Source organism: Helianthus annuus, chromosome 9 (assembly GCF_002127325.2).
Source record: "Helianthus annuus cultivar XRQ/B chromosome 9, HanXRQr2.0-SUNRISE, whole genome shotgun sequence".
NCBI classification, from domain to species: Eukaryota; Viridiplantae; Streptophyta; class Magnoliopsida; order Asterales; family Asteraceae; genus Helianthus; species Helianthus annuus.
In genome coordinates, this window is record NC_035441.2 from 59841616 (window position 1) to 59863447 (window position 21832).

Below are 21832 nucleotides of genomic sequence, written 5' to 3' on the forward strand. Positions count from 1 at the left end.
TCCAGAAAAAATTTAGTGACTGAAAATTTTTCCGAGATTTTAACGTCAAATACGGGCTGTTCGGAGACACCGTCTGGGGCTTTAGAGAATAGATTTGATGATGCGATCACAGAGTAGTGAAGATAATTGGATAGTCACTGATACCTATGCAGAATTTTTACTATTTGGTATAGTGATTATTAATGGGCCAACAAGAAAATCCGCAGTTGATGAAAAATGGACTTTTGTGGAACAAAATTTCATGTTAAAGTTTTTCAGAGAACAGAGAAGACTGAAATTGCCAAGTTTGAGGGGGAAATTCATTGATGAGATTAGAGGAGTCAGAATTTGCAAAAATGAGGGGGAATAAAAATTTCATGGGAATATATTGACATACAACAGTATTCAGCTGGTTCCGACTTCAGATTGTCCGGGGATGCATAGGATCTGGTTTCGTTAGTTCATGATCATAGGAAGTTCAGATTCTACAGATCATGGTCAAATTGATGTCTTACGGTTTGAGTCTCGGGTCTTCATCAAGCCGGTTAGCAGGATTAGCGTCAGAGATGCATTAGTATTGTCGATACTTAAAAGATATCACAACTTTGTGATAGTCTAAAGTGTCAGAATGGTTAATCTTCGAGCAAAGGAATTTTTTTTCGGACTAATCGCCGGTGAATGGCGATGTTTGTTGATTAAGTTGCTACATGGACCAACAAAGAAGACTATACGTCTGTTTTCGTGACTGAAGAGGAAGAATGTGAATCTAATCGTGAAAGAATGTTTCTGAGATCTAAATGTCTTACCAAATGATTTGTTATCCGATGAAGATTTGCTTATTGTTGAGATTGCCGTCTACACTGATCAATCAATCAAGAGTGTGCTTAAATATGATTACAGAAAATAGGATTCCATATTTTCGTGGGTATTCATAGACTTGAAGTTTACCAGTGTGGTGATTCGAAGTTTCTATCAATTGTCGGTTGGGTTTTTGAAAATTAAGAGATTAAGCTGAAGTGGTAAATAAAAAACCAAACACGAATGTGATTAACGTTGAAACAGAGATGCTACATTAATTAGTTTCAAGTTTATGATTATTCGTGAAGATTGTAGTTAAGCAAATCAAATGAGGTTGGGACCCGTGCAAACAAAGATATGAAGATTCGTTTCAGGGGGAATGCAAGCCCGAATCATCAATCAAGGGGAAATTATCTAAAGATATCAAATGCTTGATTGAAGTTGCAAATATTCTAGTGAAGGGTCAGAGGACTTCCCAACATTTCAAGAGATGTTTGCTGAGAATACAAATAAAGTGTTAAGAAGAAAAGCTGAAGAATGGGTAAAGGAAGGTGTACCTCCGAAGCTGAGCCGTTAAGAACTATTAGAAGCTCGGAAACACAGTTTTAGGTCAAAGAGTTGGAAAATATGGTTTTGTCATTTAATGATCCATTCGCACGAAGGAGTCCTTCGCGCGAAGGGACATATGTCAGTCGCACGAATGGAGTTAGTCCATTCGTCCAAGCCTCTTCGCATGGATGGTTGTGCCTATATATAGCGGTGTGAGTGAGAGCTTTGGATGAGTTTTGGCATTCGGACGATGGAGTGTTACCAAACTGATTTCAGGGTCTGTACAAGTCATTACTGAATAAAATCAGTGTTAAACGTTGATATCTTGTGTTTGTCTACTTCTCAATCTGATTCCGCATGATATGAATAACTATATTGAGTTGGCGTGAGTGTCGTCCTCACATGTTTTTTTGGTAAAAATGTGTACGAAAGCATATAAAATGATTAATACAATGATGTGTGAACATTCCATGAGACTTTATTGATTCAAAATGTCAACGGTTATAAGATTTGAAACAAACTACAAGATTACATGAAACGGAAAAGTATGGATATTACACATAGATCATTTATTTGTAGTATTACTTCTTAATAGCTAAGTACATTAAATTTATAACTTATTTTCAAAAAGAAAATAATAATTTAGAGTTTATGATAAATTACAAGATGTGTAAGATAAATTATGAGTTTTATAGGATAAAGTGTATGATAAATTTCGACGTGCGTACTATATAAATTCGATAATGTATAGGATATATATATATATATATATATATATATATATATATATATATATATATATATATATATATATATATATATATATATATATATATATATATATATATATATAATACAATTTTATGTCTTAGGACTAATTAGTTAGTCATAAATACTATCATCCTCTGTAATTAAAATTTTTGCCTACACACATTAAAATTTATCCTACACCTATTGAAATTTATCCTACATATCTCGTAACTTATCCTACATTCTATATTAATTTTTTTAAATGTATATTTTGAAAATAAGTTACAAATTTAATGTAATTAGTTAAAAGGGAAAACCGAAAAACTAACTAAAAAAGCCTAAAAAACATACCCAAATTTTTTTGAATTTTTTAATAAAAATTGCTATATTTAATATATAAAAAAAATTAAACATAACCCACTGATGTGTGCAAAACGCAACTTATAAATTCCATCAAATAGGACATAAAACATACCGTTTTTAGTACTAATGTTGAAAAAACGCGTTTCTTTCTTCCTTTTGAATTTATAGGACCAAACGAGCTTAAAAGAACAAAAGGAGCAAATAAGCAGCCAAAACCAACATAAATACAAAAAGAATGAATAAATGTGACATGCCCGACCCCTCGGCAGCATCCCCAAAGCAAAATCAAGGAAACAGACCATGACCATGGGGTCGTGCCCAGCTAGGCATGGGGCGTGGTCAGGACCCTGCACAAAAAGATATACTTGCAGAAGCTTCCACGCCTATCATGGGGTCGTGCCCAGCTCTACACGGGGCGTGGTCAACTCTAAGATTTGTAGAATCTTGATAGTATAGCAAAGAGTTGACAACGGAGCCGTTACCAGAAACACTGGGTCGTGTGGGGCCCTCTGCTGATAATTGCAATTAATGAAGGAAGAGAAGATGACGGCCCCGGGCCGTGTTGGCTGGACACGGGGCCGTGGCCAGGGCTCTGTTCTGGCTATAAATAAGGGTGCTTGGTTTACTTCAAAGGCATCCCTTGGCAAACCACTACTCTCCCACTTTGCCACCACTCCACCACCACTACAACACCAACACCCACCACCATCATCCGTCATCCATCTTTAGAGTGTGTAGTAGTCTCGGGATCCCAGATTGATCGTAAGAGTTCTTGTTAATCAAAGGCCATGTTTGGCTAATCTCTTACATCACTTGGTGAAGACAAGTTTTTAATGTATTACTTTTGATTTTTAACTTTCGGCACTATTTAATTGGGTTTGTATTTGTGAGTTTAATAACTAGTTTCTAATGTTGAAAGTGAATTTTCTTTACCATTTTCTTCATGATGTCTTTAAATTTGCTCATTCATGTCTTTACGGTCTATATAAAGTACATGATGTCATTGATTTGCATCATTCGTGTCTTTACGGTCTATATAAAAGAACGTTAACTACCTGGAAGGGGGTTATGAGGGTGGTTTGGTAAAGTTCTTGTCTCGTTCAGTGTATAGATTATGCGAGTACTTGGTTCAAGCTTACTAGGAACTCCTTCAATGCCCAACGGTATTGGATGGTGGGGGTGCGAATAGCTTGAACCCCTCATATGTAAACTACTATTAATACTATAAACCGGCTTCTTGGGATTGTATCCTTGCTGACTCAAACCACTTGGCCGAGGGTAACGTCACCTTCAAAAGAGGGGCCTACCATTTTTCGCATTAACAACTAACTTAATTGTCTCTCAATATTCCGACCCTTTGTGATTGTATCCCTACTGACTCAAACCACTGGGTTGAGGGTAACGTCACCTTCAAAAGGGGGCCTACTACTATAGTTAAGACAATCTCTTAAAAAGTACAAAAGTGCGAAAATCATCAAAGGTTTCATTAAAGATGAGTTAGATCCAAGTGATTCTATTTTGTCTATTTGTTTTTCATTTTATTTATATTTGCATTTTTAGTTTTATTTTCATGTTTCAAAAATTTTCCCAAAAATTTAGATTGATTAGACGTTGAGGATAAACCAGTATTAAAAGCTCTTGTTTCCTTGGACGACCTCGGTATCTTACAACACTGTAGTAGGCTCACGATGGGTGCACTTGGCCAAGTGTGTGTTTAGTGTTAGTACAATATCATGTTTTATAAATTTAAAACTTGACTAATGTGTAAAGTGGGCTCCAAATATTAATAAAATCATATCACACCTAACGCACACCACCAACCCTTACAGACACCTCCCAAAACCCTAAGTCCCCCCCCCCCCCCAAAAAAAAAAAAAAAAAAAACCTAAATCCACCATCCCACCAAAAGCCTAAACCCCCTCCCCCACCAATAAAAAAACTAAACCCCCCACCCCAAAAAAACCCCACCCCAAAAAAACCCCAAAAACCTAAACCCCCCACCGGCAACCCCCCCCCCCCAAAAAAAAAAAGGAAAACTTAAACCCTCTCCCTCACCCAAAAACCTAATCCTAATCCTAAACCCCCCAAAAACTTAACCCTAAAAGTTAAACTAGACTTAAAAGCTAACGTTAAGCATATAATGCACATGTGCGGTATATACATATAATGCACATGTGCGGTACAACTTTTTTTGGTTTTTTTTTTGGAAAAAAAGTTTTTTTTATACATAAAAAGTAGCGCTTTTTTTGTTAAAAAAATTGATATGCTTCTTAAGCATTTTAGTTAGTGTTTTATTTTCTTATTTATATGTAGTTATATATTAGATCTACATTATAATTTTGGTGTTTTGACAAATTAGAATTTACTAATATTGTAGATTAGTATTTTTGATGATAAAAATTATCAGGTTGTAATACTTTAAGAAATAAAGTAAAACAATTTATTATTTAAGCTGAATTTGAATTAAATCAGATCAAATTTATTTGAATTTCAGTTTATTAACAGTTTATTAACGAACAAAACCGAATTTTGAATCGAGTAAAAAATCCGAATACAAATTCAAATCGAATATGTCAAATCTACATCGAATCGACTACGAACTCAGGTAAATAACAAAAATTCAAAAATTTAAATTCGATTAATTAAAAAATTCGCTATTCGATTCGTTAAACCCCTAAAGAAACATTTTTGTTTCAATTTTTTTACAGATTGGCACTTGAGTCTAACACCATCTTTGAGAGAAGATGTATTTAAACACTTTTTTATTAATTATAATATTCAAATATTATTTATCTTCGAGAAAAAACAATGGAAGAATTTATGATAGTTATTAACTTATTATGATGTAACATTTTTTATTATTTTAATATAACTTCAAACTTTGGTAATTTAGTTTTATTTTTAGTATTTATATATGTGGTAAATACGTAGTTACTTTTAGTTTTGTGTTGTACTATGTTAGAGATTCGTAACGAAGTATACCACGTCAAAAGCGAAGTTCATGCTCAAAACGTATGTTGTGCGTCACTTTGCACTTTGCATCGCCGCAAGCAACTTGAGAATCACCGTTGTATTTTTGAAGGTTGGTTTGTAGCCATTGATAACGTCATGACTAGCCAATGAGGTTCGGCCTGGTTTTAATTAGTCAGTGGTAAGTTGCCACTGCTGTAGTTGCATGATGTTGTTTAGTAGTTGCGAGTGAATCAGCATCTCACATATTGCCACTACTTAGGTAGTTGCGCGGCTACTACGGATGTAGTTCCAATTGATGCTGATCGAGCAAGTGGAGAATGAGCACATAGATTGCAACTGCTCATGGGTTGCTACAACAGCTGATGTTCCCACTTTTCGGTTTAACTACATGTTGGATTGTTTCAACTCGTTGTAAATGGGGGTACCTAGTGATTGGTGATTATTGGTGCAATAAACTTCCTGGTAACTGTGGCTTTATTAATTCTATGAAAAGTCAAAGGTTGTGATGATGACCAAGTTAAATTTGAGTTTGATATTGTCATAGATCAAACTTGAACGCATCTTGTAACATCAGGGAACGTTATAATCCCCGATGAAGGTTCGGGTTTATCCATGGTTGTGTGAACTTTTAGTTGGTCGAGTTAAAAACGAGTTCATCATTGTTCGAGTTTAGTGCCAACATTGTTCACTCTATGATACGTTTGCAGTAAACTGCCGGGTAATTGTAACTTTATCAATTCTATGAAAAGTCAAAAGTTGTGATGAAGACCAAGTCAAATATGATATTATCATGGAATGAGATCAAAGTCGAACACATCAACAAATATTCCCTGATAAATGACATGAGTGTGAGGGTTTATATCCCTAAAGGGTTTAAGGGAAAATATGTCAGGGTTTAACACCAACAATGTGCCAGGATTTTAAAGAGAGTGTTCTGGTAGGGTTTGACTTGGTGGCCTATATATATGTGTATGTAGGTTAGTTAGAGAATCCTTTTGGGATAACGTGTTTCATTAGAGAGAGAGAGAGAGAAAGAGAGAGAGAGAGAGAGAGAGAGAGAGAGAGAGATTGTGGGGTTAGGACTGGGTGACCTAAACCAATTTGTAGTTGTATAGGAGTGTATTCTTTCGGTAATGAATCTATGATGATTAATAAAAGAGTCTTTCCTACCATCTACTACACTTACTTATCGTGTTTTGTGTTTACGTCTCCATCAAGTGCAATGTTCGTGTGTTTGTCATTGATCCAGGGTCCCGAGGACTTTCACTCGTCCCACTAATAAATGATATTTTGATTTAACCACTTAAATCAATTTAAATGATGATTAAATTGTGTATATTACAAGTTTGAATTGGCAGTGTTGGTTTTCCTTACTGTGATTATATAACAAACAAGATGTTCATTTGGAGTATGTATAAAACGAGTTTATACATGTACACTAAGATAAAACTTGCAGTCAGGTTTCGTTTCGGAAATTTAGAGAAAAACACTCTCTACTTGTTCTTCCACCATCTTGACTTTATTCTTCTTTTTCCAAGAGTGCTAAACCATCATTAACATCGATTCATCCTAGGGAGCATGGTCTTTCTTTAACAGTACACATTACTTAGGTTGTTATACCTTGGAAGATAGACGAGTTTTCTTAGCGGTAACTTGATACCAGTTTTATTGGACCAACATTAATCTCAACCATCGTCGACGATTTAGTTTGTTTATTATTGTCACACCTCGTTAAATCGATTTCATTAGAGTTGGGTGTGATCCGAATGGTATCTTCATTGCACAGGGGAAGTATTTGAGCTAAGACTTCCAAAAAGTTTAAACGCCCGCTAGGTACTCGTATCCCCATGGGTTCTCCTATTCCAACCGTTTCATAGTTTGAAATTGTGACCTGAGAAAGAACATGCTAGAAAAATCAACAAAAAGTTGAGCAAGTTCATAGTTTGTTTTTTTTGTATCAAATGCGTCTTAAAACATTTGAAATCTTGCATTTGAAAACCGGTTTGTAAGATCATAATATCCAAAGCATTTGAAATGTCATATCGGTATATCAGTAATGAAATGTTTTCTATCATGATTGTAAACTGATACATGCCAATGTTGTGTTTGTAAACCAGTAATGAAATGTTTTTAATAGTATCTGTAAACTGGTATTGAAATGTTTTCTATTATATTTGTTAACCGGTATTGAAAACATAGTATGTAGGATGCCTATGTAATCTAAGGATCAATCGGTGTGTAGCTAATACACTGACCTATGCCATAAGTAAGTAACCAAACCGAGACAAATTTGTTTTCAATTCGGATCACAAAAGCACTCCTAAAGGGTTAACATACCAGGAGTGGAGCGCGCCTCAAACTCGATAGATCTATACCTTTTCCACCTTGGCCACTACGTGATTAATGGTTACTATTGTCATCATCCTACTTAAGCACAGCGATTTGTCATCATCTAATGCCATAGCTACATACCTGGTGTTAAAATATGTGTGTTATTGGGCCTAGCCCGTGTCCTTGGGCCTTGCCCATGTCCTTAGGCCTTTCCCATGTCCTTGGGCCTAGCCCATGTCATTCATGTTATTGGGCCTAGCCTATGTCATTAAAACCGATGCATATTTCGAAAAACCTTGTATCGTTGTAAAAACTGGTAAGTTTTAGCATGAACTTTTCGTAAACTATTTGAGTTCGTTGAAATCCTGTTTGTTGGTGCACTTGTGTCTGTACTTTGTCTGTAATCGGTCACGATGTAAACGATGTCCTTGTCAGTCCTGTAAGTTGACCAAGTCAACCGTCCTCCTGGTTTGACTCAGTCAACAGTTAGAATATGTTTGATGACTTGTCTGTCTCGAAGGATAAGAGATCGAAGGATGATGTGGATCCTTCGATCTCCACGAAAGATGTGCTTCTCGAAAGATAGTCTTTCGAGGTCCTTGTGATCCTTCGAAAGCTTTGTTTTCGATAGATGATCCTTCGGACCATCTATCGGATCCTTCGGACCAGACATCATGGGCTGGGTATATAAATACCCATGCAGTGTGTTGTGAAAGATAGACACTGAGATAGAAGCACACCCGAGAGATTGAGAGTTCTTGAGAGCTTTCTGTCCGAAACTCACACACACACTTTGAGAGTTTGCAAGTTAGATTTGTAAACATTGTGCTTGTAACCGAAACCTTCATACGTATTAATATAGTGGTGTTAATCGGTGAAGTTTGTGTGTTTGTTTTTATACTTGCTTCATCCCGGTTTGCTTGCTAGCTTGGATTCCGCACTCGCTAGTAGGTTTGTATAACAAGGTTTAGGTTCGTCATCCTCCGAAGAGGGACCTACAAGTGGTATCAGAGCTTGGCTCTTTACCTTGTTTAAAACCGGGTTGTTCGAGTTCTTGGTGTGTTTGGACACTTGGTTTAGCACCCGTTTTTGGTGGTTTTCTTGCATCTTTGAACTGAAAACGCGTTCTAAACCTTTCGGGAGTGTTCAAGGTCGGGTTGGGTAACTTAAAAACTTGTTTTTAAGAAACTTTGAATTTTCCGGCCGATTTCCGGTTATCTCCGGTGACTGGACTTTTTGGATAAGATTTGCCTTTTTGGGAAATCTGGTTTGAAAGTCAAAAATTTGGTAGAAAATCGTGTGCAGAACATCCCTTCTGCCGAAAGTTGGTACACCAACCTGTCACCTTTTTCACCAACCTGTCACCTTTTCAGTTGTGTCAGAGCTCTTCGAAAGACATCCTTCGGCATCGAAAGATAATCTTTCGATCAAGGAGGCTCGACAGATACCCATCCTTCGAATATCCTTCGAAGCCTGTGTTCAATCTTTCGAGCCAAGGAATCTTGTCGTAGGATACATCTTTCGAGGTACTGTTACTCTACGAAAGATAAGGATCCTTCGTATTGGTGAATCTTTCGAGATCTGTGTTCGAAATATAAGGAGAATCTTTCGAAATCATTTTTCAAAAGATAAGGATCCTTCGTGTGGTCAATCCTTCGAAGTCAATCTTTCGAAGTTTTTGTTCGAAACTCAACAGTGATCCTTCGAACACTGTTGATCCTCCGAACAATCATTGATCTTTCGAACAGGGTTATATCTTTCATTTCGGGTCTGTTTACATTTAACAGTTTGTGTTTGTGTAGGTTATCTATTAATATTTGATCAAAATGAGTTGTACAAGTCCTTGGGATTGGAGTTTGAACTCACAATCTAGTCAAGAGCTAACGTCAGCTGATGCTTGGGCGAAGAGCATGTTTCCATCACCATCAATCAGTCCAAGTCAATGGGCTTTGGTATCCAATCAAAGTCAGAGTATTCAAAACCTTTTGATCAGTGAAAGCGAAACGGGAAGCAACAATCGTCCTCCAAAGTTGATTCACATGAACGATTTTCCATCATGGAAAAACCGCTTTCACACGTATGTTCAAGGGCAAAGCACTGATCTTTGGACGTGTTTCATCAATCCATTCAATGCAGCTCTTGAGGTTGCTGCGTCGACTTCAGAAGGTTATGCCAACATGCTTGAACCTGACAAGAAATCTTATGAATTGGAGAAAAAGGCCTTTGCAACACTTACACAAGCGCTCAATAAAGATATTTATCATCAGTTCTCCTACTGCAAGAACACGAAAACATTGTGGGATGCCTTGGTTGCTCGAGGAGAAGGCAATGCAGCTACGAGAAAGTCTCGTCATGACTTGTTGAAGAAAGAGTTTGACTCGTTTCAGTTTTTGGAAAACGAGACTCTAAATGATATGACAACACGTTTCTATCATCTGATCAGTGAAATGTGTGCTTATGGGGTTATTGCTACTCAACAAGACATGGTGAACAAGTTTGCTGACGCCTTACCTCCAAAGTGGAGTTCTTTTATTGAGTTGTTGAAGCACACTGGAACTCTAGACACGGTCAACATCTATGAGTTCATTCAGAAACTGGAACATAAAAATGAAGAAGAAATCAGGAAAGCAAAGCGAGCTCCAGTTCCTCAGAATACAGAAATGTATCTTCCAGGCTTCGACATCTTAGCAAGATCTGCTGCAGCTCAGTAACCTAAACCGCAAACTGCATTTGTGTCCAACACCAGTTCTCTTCCTTTTCCTTAATCCAATCCTGCTCCGGGTTTTGATCCGAGATCTTACATTCCAGTTCCATCACAGCCAACAGTTCAACCACAACAGCAAGCTCATTTCACAAGCAATTCTCAACCTCCAAACCCTAACACTGTTCGTGTTGACACTTCAAATCTTTCCCAAGTTAGTATAGAAGTTGCAAAGGAGCATGTAGAACTTATCAATACTATGGTCAGTGCCTACTGCGGTTTAGTTGCGGGTCAGATTGGAAACATCAACATGACACATGAAGATTATCAACAGATCGACAAAGATGAAATGGAGTTGATGGATATTAAGTGGGCGTTTGCTAGTGCGGTTAGAAGGGCCAAAGACTTCATGGCTCGTACTGGTAGAACTTCGTTGGAAGGGAAGAAAGATACGAAGTATGGGTTTGATATTAATGTTGTCACATGCTTTAATTGTGGCGAGAAAGGGCACTTCAAACGTGAGTGCACTCGGCCAACAAAACAAGGCAATCACAATCCATTCAGAAACCAAGACAAGAGGATTGTGGCAGTGAACAACAACCAGCCGGGACCATCAAATACCAATCGGGCTTTGACAGTTCAAGCTGATGAGGGTTGTAACTGGTCCGTGCAGTTTGGAGACGGTGATCAAGGAAGTGGAATAGCTCTTTATGCGAAGATCATCAATCAAAGGTCATCTGAAAGTGATGACAGTTCTGGTTATTCTGGGAGTTCTGATGAAGAAGGCTCTGTTTCTGGGGATAATCAATCAGAGTCTGAGTCTGATGTGAAGGAGGAAGCAAGTTCTGATATTCAGGAGTTATTGAATGAAGCTGATGAGCTGAAATGTCAGAAATCAATTCTGATTAGGAGGGCTGCTACTGCATCAAAAGAAATGGAGAAGTTCTTTTCTGAAGATGGAGCTTTTTCTTTTCAAACTGCCCTTATGGCAAACGTCTCAGCCTCTTCAAGTCAGGTAACTTCTGAACCTCCTGCTCCTAGTATGTGTGAATCATGTGCTGACATGAAGCTTGAATCAGAAAAGCTTCATAGTCATAATCAAAGTTTGGTTATTGAACTATCGAAATGCAAAGAGGCAAATATGGCTTTAACTCGGAACGAAAAAGATTTTAAAGAAGTAATTGAAACTTTAAAGAAAAATGTGTCCGAAGTTAACAAAGTAGTTTACCACAAGCAAGTAATTATAAATGAATATATTAACATTGTGGAAGAAACTAAGAAGCAATTAGCCATTGCCAAATCTGAGCATGATGCGATCAAACAGAAATTGGAAAGTTATTCTAACTCCCGATTTGTGCTTGATCACATCATCGATGTTCAACAACTGAAGGGAAACCAGAAAGGCATAGGGTATAAGAAATGTCCGCCCCCTTTGATGAACAATTATACCAAGATGCCTGATGAGGAGGAAATGCCTCGGTATGAACCCAGTGTGCCTCTTGATGTTGAGGAATTTGCTACTGGCCTAGGGTTCAAACCGGACAGTTCTTCAAACACATCCGGAAAGCAGCAAGAGACTTCAACATCCATGAATCAAAATCCTCCAATCATTGAGGATTGTGAAACATCGGATGATGAATCAGTAGTGGATGTAAGTGAACAGGATAAATCACTTAACAAGATGAAAGGAGTTGTCATTCCCATTGAGAATCACATCCTGTGTGATCCTGACACTCCCACTGTTTCATCAGTCGAGAAACAAGTGATAGATCCTGTTAAGGTTGAAAAGACATGTGTGCCTACTGTTAAAAGCAGTAATGTGTTGTATACATTGGTTGGAGATAATAAAATCTATTCAGATCACGTTTTTCCAATTAAAAATGTAAATCAATCTTTGATTGATAAAGTCTTTGAAGACAACACAAACAAATTTTTGGGAAAAACACTTCCAGGAATTGTGGTAACACAATGTGATCCAATTCCTAAATCTGAGATTAGAAAACAGTTTAGGAATCAAAAATCTCCAATCACTGAACAACCTAGTGCTTCTAATGGTAAACAACCAGTCAAACGAGCTCAAAAGCATAATGTCCCTCAGATGAAGTCTGAAACAAAAGGAGCTCGATTTCAAAAGAAAGCAAAAGATGTCAAGTTCGTGTCATCCAAGGGTACTGATAAGATTGAAACTTTTGAGAACAAATCTAACACAGATTTTGTAAAACAAGTCACAATCTTAAAACGAAACAGTGATAACAATTACACTCAACATACAAATGGGTGTGATGAAAAGGCTAGTACCTCAGGGTCCACGACTTCGACATCTTGTGGTCGATCAAGTTCTCCTAAGCTTGTTGAAAGGAGAAAATGTTTTAAATGCGGAGCAATTGGGCACATCATCAGAAACTGCCCAAATGCTCCAAAGCAGAAATTTGTTTAGAAAGCTCCACCTGAAACAACTCATCCTCAGCGTCGGTCAGTTTCACCTAAAAATGATAAACGAACTGTAAAAGAACAAGAAACTAAACAATGACGTAAAAACGTGAAAACTGTTGAAAAAGCTTTAAAATCTGAAGTTAAAACAGTTCAAAAGGAACCAAGTGTGTCACAACCTACAAAACCAGAATCTTTAAAAACTGGTAGGCAAAACAACCTTGGTTACCTAAGACGGGTGACAATTCAGGGGGAGCAGTTGTTCTTAAAAACCATCAAGAGATTGATATCACGTTTCGTGATGCTCAGGGACGACCCAAGACCACTAAGGCTTGGGTCCCCATTCTGAACTGATGTTTTAAATGACATGTGCAGGGTGTTCCAGGAGGAACTATTAACAGTCATTGGATTGTTGATAGTGGAGCATCTAGGCACATGACTGGCGACTTACGGCTTCTATACGATGTGAGAAATATTAGAGGAGGCTATGTCGCATTTGCGGGAGATAAAGGTGGATATATCACTGGAGAGGGAAGTGTCTCCAATGGTATTGTATGTTTCGACAAGATCAACTATGTGAAGCAAATTGATCATAATCTTCTGAGCGTGTCGCAAATCTGCGATAAAAAGTTCACCGTGCATTTTGATGATGCCGGCTGCTATGTGCTAAAACCCGGATTCAAAATTCCACAAGAATGGATTCTCTTATCGGCTCCGAGAGTTAATGATCTTTACATTCTCGATATGAGCCAGGCGATTACAACATCTGCACAAGTCACTTGCTTTGTCTCAAAAGCCACGGAAAAGGAGTCAATCTCATGGCACAGAAGAATGGGGCACATTCACTTGAGGAAAATGAACCATTTGGTGAAAAACAATCTTGTGAATGGTGTGCCTGTAAGAAGTTTTCATTTGCAAGATATCTGTGTCTCGTGCCAAAAGGGAAAGCAAACGAAGAAATCCCATCCTTTGAAGAAAATCAACACAGTCAGCATGCCGCTCGAGCGTCTTCATATGGACCTCTTTGGACCTATGAAGCACAAGACAATGTTCGGTGATGCATATTGTCTAGTAGTTACTGATGACTACTCTAGATTTTCTTGGGTATCCTTCATGGCACACAAGAGTGAAACTCCTGGCATCCTCAAGGACCTTCTCACTATGTTGGAAAATCTCTATACGTTGAAAGTGAAAAGGATCCGAAGCAACAATGGAACAGAATTCAAGAATCAAGTTATGGATGAGTTTTGTACTTCTAAAGGCATTCTTCATGAGTACAGTTCTCGTTATACTCCACAACAAAACGGTGTCGCGGAGAGGAAGAATCGAACAATTATAGAAACTGCGGGAACAATGTTAGTTGAGTCGGAACTCCCTATTCAATTCTGGGGGGAGGTTGTGTCGACTGCGTGCTACACATTAAACAGAGTTCTTACAGTAAAGAGACATGGCAAAACTTGTTTCGAACTCCTTCAGAAAAGGAAACCAGATCTTTCTTACCTAGAACCCTTTGGTGGTCCTTGTACCATGATTGAACCAGATGGCAAATTTGGTGCTAAAGCTATCGAGGGCTACTTTCTTGGATACCAAACTCCAAACTTTCGTGTCTGGAATCTATCTACCAAAAAGGTAGAGCTATGGAGTGAGGTGAGGGTTCAAAGGTATACGAGTCTTGATAGGGCTCCGGGTGATCCGTGGATGTTCGATTATGATGGTCTGTTTGACTCCTTCAATCTGCCAACCTTTGACGAAGAATCAGCAGCGGCCAGAATGTTGTTGGAAAGTGACAACGCTGCTGTCTCGCCTTTGGTTAGACCTATTGTTGTTGACCCTCAAGGTTCTTCGTCTATCAACAATATGGCTCAAAATGAGGTTTATGAAGATGCTGCTGACTATAATGAGTCCTCTGAAGATGATGAATATCATGATGCAGCTGAAGGATCTTCTGCTCCAGTTGCTCCTGTTCAAGGTGCCTCTGTTGATACACCTCACGTGCAGAATGTGGATACTGCTGAAGGGAATGCATCCACCTCTACACACATCCCTGGTGTGGAGTTGGTTGTTGATCTTAATTTTAACAATTTGGGTATCAATGCTCGTGTACCAGATAATCCTGAAATGAGGATTCATGATACCCATCCCCAGCAGAACATAATAGGAGATGTCCATCGCGGTGTGCAGACGCGTAATCAGCTGAGAAACAACCGGAATGCTGGTTTGTATTCAGCTATAAGAGAATCTGGTCAGCAGAATGACTGGTCCTTCGCGTGTTACGTGTCACAAGAAGAACCAAAATCGTGGAAAGAAGCTATGAAAGACAGCTCATGGGTTGAAGCTATGCAGGAAGAATTGGTGCAATTTCAAAAGCTTGGTGTTTGGAAGCTTGTCGAGAAGCCTGAGAACTACAAGAAGATTGGTACTCGATGGGTTTTCAAATGCAAGAAGGATGACCGCGGAGTTGTTATCCGGAACAAAGCGCGTTTAGTCGTTCAGGGTTTTCGTCAGATTGAAGGCATCGACTACAACGAAGTATATGCACCAGTGGCACGTCTCGAAGCAATTCGAATTTTTCTAGCCTATGCATCCTTCAAAGGATTCAAGGTTTATCAGATGGACGTGAAGAGTGCATTTTTACATGGTGTGGTAGAAGAAGAGGTATATGTCGAACAGCCTCCAGGTTTTGAAGATCCTATCCATCCCGATCGGGTTTGGTTGCTTAACAAAGCTCTCTATGGTCTTCATCAAGCACCGCGAGCTTGGTACGCAACCTTATCAAACTATCTGCTGGAGAACGGTTTTCGACGGGGTCTTATCGACTGTACTCTCTTCATCAAAGAACAAGATGGAGATCTTCTTCTGGTACAGGTATACGTTGACGATATTATTTTTGGTTCTACTAATGATGTTTTGTGTAGGAATTTCGAGCGCATAATGCAGGATAAATTCGAGATGAGTGCTATGGGGGAAATGAACTTTTTCTTGGGCCTACAAGTGCAACAAACTGAGTTTGGGATATTCATCCATCAGACTAAGTATGTTGGTGACATCTTGAACCGGTTTCAGATGTCTGATGCAACGCCCATTGGTACCCCATTGGCAGTAAATCACGGAATTACTCCAGATTTGAAGGGAGAAGCTGTTAGCCCTTCATATTACCGCGCTATGATCGGATCTCTTATGTACCTCACAGCATCAAGACCAGACATAATGTACCCAACGTGCCTGCTTGCCAGATATCAAGTCAATCCAAAGGACTCTCATCTTGCAGCTGTAAAAAGGATTTTTCGTTATTTGAAGGCTTATCCAGACACCGGTCTGTGGTACCCTAGGGATAATAACTTTGAATTGGTCGCATTCAGTGATTCTGATTTTGGCGGATGTAAGATCGACGGCAAATCCACATCGGCTGGATGTCAGTTTTTAGGAACTCGCCTAGTCACATGGCAATGCAAGAAGCAGACGTGTGTCGCAACATCAACATGCGAAGCTGAATACATTGCCGCCTCAAGTTGTTGCTCCCAAGTTCTGTGGATCCAACAACAATTGCGGGACTACGGTTTTGAATTCCTAACTACACCTATTTACGTTGATAATTCTGCTGCATTACAGATCACTAGAAATCCTGTGCAGCATTCAAAGACCAAACACATCGAAATCAAATATCACTTCATACGTGATTGCTTTGAGAAAAGATTAATCGATGTTGTTAAGGTCCACACCGATGACCAACGTGCCGACTTATTTACCAAAGCGTTTGACAAATCAAGATTTGACTTTTTATTATTGGTAAACGGCATTAAGGTCAACCAAGAGTAAAACCAACATCGGAAAATCATTTTTGTAAATATCTTTGTGTTTTTAAATTTGTCTTAGTTTATTGATTTTAGGGGGAGTAAATTCAAAAATATGAAAATCCAAAAACATTGAAAAATTTCAAAAACACAAAAACAATAGAAAATCAAAAATGAGTTTCCTGGCGAGCAAAAGAGAAAATGATAGTACATCAGTGGTCTATCCAAACCTCTTTAAACCTTAAATGAAAAACGATAAGCAGCTCTATATAAGATGTATCGGTAGGCTCACAATCATTTTAAAGTGTGCAGGGTGATATAAATCTTAAACCGACTGAAGACCAGGTGGGAACCATTCATTGGCATATGGTCTTAGTACCGAAATTTCGTTTGATAGATTGCCGAGGTTCTGAGATATTCGGTCTTTATGCTGCTTATCATCTGGGTATCATGGTTGCTTCTATAAATAGACTATGTCTAAGTTCTTCCATGATACTATACATACGTGTACATAATACATACTGCATTCGACCTCAATAAGTGATAAACAATCACATGTCCAAATCAAAATAAGTGATAAAATATCACATTTATCCGGGAGTCAAGTTCCTCTCTCTGCTGTACGGAAGTACTGACCTGTTCACGGACTTGCTCCTGTGCCCTCATGCATATGAAAATCAAGTTCCTCATCAATAAGTGATTATATCACATAGGGCTTGTTTTCAAATCAAAATAAGTGAGAATCTCACATCATATACGGTCAAACAGATGATAATCAGTATACTCACCGGTAAGATGAACCCTCGTGCATACCTTGATACGGGAATGTGTCGTGATGTGGATGAACACCGGTCGGTAAGTATAAATCATACCTTAATGTATCTCCTAAACATGATTACATATGATAAGTTGAGCTTAAGTGGACAACAATACCGATAATTGTTATAGGATGCTTATCTTAATGTTAACTAACTGAACAACAAGAGTGTTTTGGCATGACCGTACACTGATATGATTCTCTTACCCTCGAAACTCGCAAAAAGAATGTCTGTATATATTTATTTACTGCTTTCAGTCTTTACATTTGAAAAACTCAAAAATACCAAAAAGATTTTATTTCTTCTTTATTTTCGATCGTACGATGTTGGAACTCGAGTCTTCGTTGCCTGAAACCTGAACGAAAACCGAATTGACTAAATCTTCATAAATGGTCGAAATTTGTAAGTTTTTGAAAGTAAAGGTTGAAATTGTTGAATTTATTAAACTTTCAAACTGTCGGACGGTGTTTGATTGTGACATGGTCATCCGTGTGTCATTTGTTTATGATTAACTATATTCCAAGCAGTTGTTCTCATTACGCGTTTAGATTTCTTGCATGTGCAGATTCTAAAGGCTAGGAGAACATGGTTGATGACAAAGCTTTGGAATGAAGACACGACATGAAGGCACTCAGAAGATGAAGATGATCGAGTTGCCGCTGACCATCGTCAACACCACAAGGATCTCACTTCATAAAGATAAAGTATTTCGCGAGCATAACTCAAGGGGGAGCTTATGTTAAGGGGGAGTTTGTTAACACACTTCCTACATGATACGGGTAGTTTGTTGATACACTCTCTACTTTCAAGACGTGAAGACTTTGAAGATCCTCCGACATTGAAGACTTGAAAGGACATCAGAGTCTTGAAGACTTGAAGACCAAAGACCATCGAAGTTCTAGACGAGTCTACAACTAAAGAAGATAAAGACAAAGCTACAGCCAAGGGGGAGTTTGTTGGTGCACTTGTGTCTGTACTTTGTCTGTAATCGGTCACGATGTAAACGATGTCCTTGTCAGTCCTGTAAGTTGACCAAGTCAACCGTCCTCCTGGTTTGACTCAGTTAACAGTTAGAATATGTTTGATGACTTGTCTGTCTCGAAGGATAAGAGATCGAAGGATGATGTGGATCCTTCGATCTCCACGAAAGATGTGCTTCTCGAAAGATAGTCTTTCGAGGTCCTTGTGATCCTTCGAAAGCTTTGTTTTCGATAGATGATCCTTCGGACCATCTATCGGATCCTTCGGACCAGACATCATGGGCTGGGTATATAAATACCCATGCAGTGTGTTGTGAAAGATAGACACTGAGATAGAAGCACACCCGAGAGATTGAGAGTTCTTGAGAGCTTTCTGTCCGAAACTCACACACACACTTTGAGAGTTTGCAAGTTAGATTTGTAAACATTGTGCTTGTAACCGAAACCTTCATACGTATTAATACAGTGGTGTTAATCGGTGAACTTTGTGTGTTTGTTTTTATACTTGCTTCATCCCGGTTTGCTTGCTAGCTTGGATTCCGCACTCGCTAGTAGGTTTGTATAACAAGGTTTAGGTTCGTCATCCTCCGAAGAGGGACCTACACTGTTGCGAAATGGTTTAGAAATAAGTGATTTTCGTTTATCGAAACATTGTGTGTTTTTGCAAAACTTGCATGTCTTTCCACCCACAAAAACATTTATAAAAATGTAAAACGATAAAAGTGGGGGTTATGAACTCACCTTGATATTCCTGTGCAAAGCAAGCATAGCGTTATTCCGTAGTGCTGTTCCAAGAACGTTGAATTAGCTAGCGTGAAACTATGACATTCCTACGAAATAAACCAGTGTAGCTAAACCACGTGTCCGAGCTCTACCGAATCATTAACCAACAATTATAGGGAAGTGTTATCTTGGGTTTTGAAATAACTAATCTATGGTTATTTGATCCCATTTAATCAGGATAGATACTAAGTCTCAGAAACGACTTAGTTTCCAAATGGTTTAGGATATATATATATATATATATATATATATATATATATATATATATATATATATATATATATATATATATATATATATATATATATATATGTAGTGGTGTTAGCCGTCGCGATTAGAAGGCGTAAATGAAATAGTAGTACGACTCTTTGTAGCTTTCGTAAGACGGAAATAAACAAATACATATATATAGATGTATATATATATGTATATATATGTATATATAGGCGTAAATGAAATAGTAGTAGGGGAGGGTTATCTTGAGAACGCTAAATATTGCGAGAACCGTGAGAACGAATGAAAAACCAATCAAAACCGAATTTTTTAAATACAAACCTCATTCTAATTAAAATACAACATCAAAAAAGAATTCACAACATCAAATAATTCATTTCTCCTCTCAAAATCACTCTTATTAGATTTTTTACACATGTGTAAATACAACAAATTTACACACGTGTAAATGACAAACTTACACATGTGTAAATTTTCGTTATTTACGAATTCACATAAATTTAAACGTGTAAATTTAATTTCTAACATTGTATTCGAATAATAATGATAAGTGTAAAATAAATTTTGAATTTTAATTTTTTTTGACCTTGTTCTCGTGGTTTTTTCATTCGTTCTCACGGTTCTGGTGATATTTAGTGTTCTCATTTAAACCCTTTCCTATGTATATATATATATACATGTATATACATATATATATATATATGTATATATATATTCAAAAACCTGACGTTTGAAATGAATTTAAACAGCTATATTCATTTGATAAGAATACTCGGATTCTAGATGATTGAAATAAATATAAATAAATATATTTATTTTATATGACTTACGAAGACTAAACGTTGGAAATATACATTCTGAATTCTGTGGTTTAAAATAAATATGAATATTATATTCTTCTTATAAAGATACTCGGAATTCACGTCATTCGGAATTGTTATAAACATTATATTTCTTTTTATAAAGGTATTCGAAGCTATTCAAATCATTGTTTCAAAATAAATATAAATAATTATACTTATTTTAAAAAATTACACGAGTTAACGCTGAAATAAATATAAACAATTATATTTATTTTATAAATTATTTCCGAATTTTGGGCGTTGAAATAAATATAGACAATTATATTTATTAAAGTTTTTGAGTTTTAAAACGACATTTAGAATAAATATAAACGATTATATTTGTTATAAATCCGGCTTATATATTATAAAACGCCGCTAAGATAAATACACTTTTATATCTATTTTTATAAGAAAACTTGAGTTTCGATTGCTGTCGTTTTTAAGATATAATCACGTGTCTTGTTTCGGGTCTTCTTTAGGAAAAACGGAAAGAGTTTACTCTGTTTTTGGAATAACCCAACAACTCAAGTCGTCGTCTTATTTCAAAACTCAACAATTCAATAAACCATATATATAATTTTCATCTAATACGTTGACAATGTAACAACTTGTCAAAAACACGAGAACAAGTTTAGGAGGTCCGATTAGTGATGCACACCGTTGATTCGCTGTGAAACATCCACCGCTGCCGTCGTATATGGCGGCGCCACCGCTGTGGTTCGCCAAACTTGTTGCTGCCTCCGCCGTTGTACCGTCGCCGGTTCCGCTGGCCTTGCTGGCCGAAGTCCGGTGGTTGATGTTGCCGTAGACAGATGAGAGGGAGAGAGGGAGCTTAGTGGGTGTGCGTGTGAGGATTTTGGGAGAATGAGGGGTGGAGGAGATAAAAAGACTTATATAGTTAGGGTTAGAAGTGGGTTGGGCCCTAGGTCCACGAGCTCGCTTCTCATGTTTTGCGCAGCCCGATAATTTTTTGAAGCCCGTTTCTACTCCCATTTGTCGTAAAATGTCGTATAATAAAGTTTTAGAGTCGAAACGCTAAAAATTACATCAGAAATTGATGTTTAACGCGTTCGTTCGTCGGTTGCGTTAAAATCGCATAAAATGCTTTGTTTGTCGTTTTTAATCTGTTTTTCAATTCGATTTTGTCCGTGGATATCAAAATTTGAAAACGAAGCTAAATATATCATAATATATTAATATCGAGACATAACTCGAGTCCGGTGCTTCTGTTTCGTTGTTGATTGTCGGTGCGTTATTGTTTCCGTGTTTTTTCGTTCTCGTATGCGTTTTGTGTCATTCGAAAGTGTGATAATGTAGGTCCGTGTTTCGGGATCAAAACCGTGATTCTCATGCTCATGTTCAAAGACGGAAGAGATAAGAGAGGATAAACAAACAAACTTTGTATTAATCCGGTAGTAAACATTACAAGTCGGCCCGATTACATGATAACCGAACTAATACCAAAGAAGTATACATCCAGGGAGAAATCAAGTGGTGATTTCTCCCG